The following is a 3,802-nucleotide window of genomic DNA, read 5'->3' on the forward strand; positions in this document are numbered from 1 at the left end:
ATTAAATTAAAAAAACGAACAAGAAGTAGTGAGACAAACTTAAGGGGCCTTCTCCTGGCACATTTCATTCCAAATTACAACCTAGAACACGACTTCCATTGAGGCTCTGCTGCCCTAGTAACCAGATTTGGTAAGGGAGAACCGCTGCCCCCTTGTGGCCGTTTCACACAACAGCACCTTTAATCCCAGCGCTAATGGTCAGTGGATATTCAAAATCATTGCAGGCCTGTAAATGACACCTGCCCTGAAAACAAATCCTGGGGTCATATATCGACCAAAAAATTCAAAAGACGTCCATATTTCAAAACGACACTTTCAAGAGGCATATTTTGTTCTGCATATTTGTTCTGCACATTAGGGTTCTGCTTCTTTTTCTTTCTTTCTTTCTTTGTTAAAAAAAAAAAAAACGGGAATGGAAAAAGGCAACCCTCAGAATGGGAGAAAATATTTACAAACGAATCCATGGACAAAGGTTTAATCTCCAATATATATAACAGCTCATGCAGCTTAATATTAAAAAAACAAACAAAATACAAAAATGGGCAGAAGATCTAAATAGACGTTTCTTCAAAGAAGACACAGAGATGGCCAAGACGCACATGAAAAGCTGCTCAACATCACTCATCATTAGAGAAATGCACATCAAAACTACAGTGAGGTATCACCTCAAACCTGTTAGAATGGGCATCATCAGAAAATCTACAAACAACAAATGCTGGGGAGGGTGTGGACCAAAGGAACCCGCTTCCACTATTGGTGGGAATGTCAATTGATACAGTCACTATGGAGAACAGCATGGAGGTTCCTTAAAAAACTAAAAATAGAATTACCATAGGATCCAGCAATCCCACTTCTGGGCATATACCCAGAGAAAACCATAAATCAAAAAGACACATTCACCACAATGTTCATTGCAGCACTATTTACAATAGCCAGGTAATGGAAGCAACCTAAATGCCCACAGACAGACGAACGGATGATGATGTGGTCCATATATAAAACGGAATATTACTCAGCCATAAAAAGGAACGAAACTGGGTCATCTGTGGAGACGTCGACGGATCTACAGACTGTCATACAGAGTGAAGTAAGTCAGAAGGTGAAAAACAAATATTGTATATTCATGCATATATGTGGAACCTAGAAAAATGGTACAGATGACCCGGTTTGCAGGGCAGAAAGAGAGACACAGAGGTAGAGAACAAACGGATGGACACCAAGAGGGGGGAAGCCATGGGTTGGTGGTGGTGGGATGAGTTGGGAGATTGGGATTGTCCTGTATACATGTATATGCATAAAATAGATAACTAATAATAATCCTGCTGAATAAAAAAATAAACTTAAATTTCAAAATTTTTAAAAATAAATAAAATTTTTAAATAAAACGGAAAAGAAGTTCTTCCCTTCACACAGATGTATTTATAGGAATGAATTATTTCCATGCTTATATCTATAAATACATAGAAGAGGAATAAAATCTAACTTGAACCAAAAAAGAAAAAAAAAAAAAAAAACCAGAACCCACCAGTTGTACAGAGGGAAACCCATCAGGGCACTTTCTCCAGCGGGAAACAATTCTGAAATTGGTCAGAGGTGGGGAATCACCTCCCATGCAGCCAGCAGCCCCCCCACCCCCGCAAGGAGCTTCCTCATTGCAAAGCTGGGGGACCGTGCCGAGGCCTCTGTGAGTAAACGTGAGCCGAGCCCCAGGCCAGCTGCTGCTGAACTGTTCCCACCCTTCACAGGTAAAACACCTGAATATGTACGAGGGCTTGAAAGCCTAGAGGAAGGGCCGTGGAGCCACAGCAGCGACAGCACGCAGGCCGACTTGGTGCCTGCAGGCCAGCCAGGATGGTCCTGGCCCCGGGCGCTCTTCTGGAAGCTTTCCATTTCCCTGCCTGAGATACTCCTCCTGTCCCGGCCCCCACTGCTTTTTTCCTTCCTCACCTCTGCCCGGGGAGAAATTCCAGCGGAAGGTATGGGTGACACATCCTCTTCTTTAGCAGGTGGCAGCCCGGCAACTCCTGCAGAAAGTCCAGCAGAGCCCCACTCACACCGGGCCACCCACAGAGCCGTGGCCCCTCACTCCCTCCCACCAGCACAGCCCCGAGACTGCTGACGGGGCAGAGAATATGGCGTCAGGCACAGCTGCAGGGGCTCTTGCTGCCTGGAGCAGTGTTTATATGGACCTCAACCCAGGCACACCTGGGGAGGGCTGGCCGGCAGGGTCAGGCTGCCCAGGTCAGCCCATCCTCACCCCTCAGGGACTCACATTGCAGAAAATGGACCTCGCTGAACCGGCCAGGTCCAAGGAACAGGTGTGGGCTCCTGAGAGTCTGGATAGACAAGGGGCTGCAGCTCCGGCTTGTTTTCTAATTCCTTTTATCTGGCCCATGAGTGGGAGACAACTTCAAGAAGACCCTCTCCTAAATGAGAGGAACCCAGGAGTCAGGGAGAGGAGCGGTGATGGGTGGAGACAGAGGCCTGGTGCCCCGGCTGCGCTGGAAGCCTCTGGAAGACCAGGCAGAGGGAGGCCGCACAGAGTGATGCCCAGGGTCACAGACCTGTCGGAGCTGCTGTTTGTTCGTTCAAGTCCTGCTCTGAGGTGCTCTGTGTCAGCTCTGAGTGACAGGTGATCTGGGCTGCTCTGCAATGAGGGCTACGTGCACGGTACCTGTGTGCCCAGCCCTGCCGGGGTACCTGCCCAGGGGAGCTCCGTATCCTGGGAGGGGCCTGACCACGAGAGCGCCATGGGCTGCTGGGGAGGGGGGGCCTGCCCAGGTGAGCTCCGTATCCTGGGATTGCCCTGACCACGAGAGCCCCGTGGGCTGCTGGGGACCTGGTAAACGATGTCGGGACAGTCAGTGAAGCCACCGAGGATATACATCCGGTAGTTCCTAATTCCTACACCCTGCTGGTCATTCTACCATCCACCAGGACACGGTATTCTGTATTAGACTTCAGTGATGCCTTCTTCTGTGTTCCATTACTCCCAGAGTCACAAGAAATTTTGGCTTGTAATTGACAGGACTCAACATACAACGAAGACAATACTGCTGGGGCTCTCCTGCCCCAAGTGCTCAAAAACCCCCACATCATCTTTGGGGAAACGTTAGCTAAAGACCTAAAAGTTCTACCTCTGGAAAAGGGAACCCTCCTTCAATATGCAGATGACATTCTGATCGCCAGCCCTACTAAGGAGGGCTCTGAACTACCTAGCCAATAAAGGAGAGAACGTGTCCAAGAAAAAGGCTCAAATATCACAGACTAAGATATCCTTCCTGGGCTTCATTCTCACGGAAGGTCGGAGAAGCCCATCCCAGGAAAGGGAAGAAGCCATTTGCAGCCTTACCTCTTCTAAAACTAGAAGACAGCTTAGGGGTTCCTGGGGAGGCCGGGGTTTTCTGCATCTGGAACCCTAACTACAGTCTAATAGCTGGGCCTCTATATGAAACACTGACACGAAAAGATGATGATCCTTTTGAATAAGATCCAGAAGCAGCCTTTCAAGAATGGAAAGAGCAGTCAATTCAGAACCTTGCCCTGGAACTCCCTAATTTAGCTAAACCCTTTGACCTTTACATTCCCGGTCAAAGGTTAATCGCCCTTAGAGCATTAGTGCAAAATCTGGGACCACTTGAAATGCAGCAATGCAAGAATGCCCTCCAGGTAGGATAAACTATGGTCACCAAGGGCTTTGCCCGCCGCCCCATCAGGCCAGGATACTGGGGGTATCTAAAAACCTGGAAATCAGCAGCCCGCAAGGCCAGCTCCCTCCTAAGGGAAAAGGACCCCACGTGGT

The sequence above is a fragment of the Mesoplodon densirostris genome, chromosome 9, assembly GCF_025265405.1.
Source record: "Mesoplodon densirostris isolate mMesDen1 chromosome 9, mMesDen1 primary haplotype, whole genome shotgun sequence".
Classification (NCBI taxonomy): Eukaryota; Metazoa; Chordata; class Mammalia; order Artiodactyla; family Ziphiidae; genus Mesoplodon; species Mesoplodon densirostris.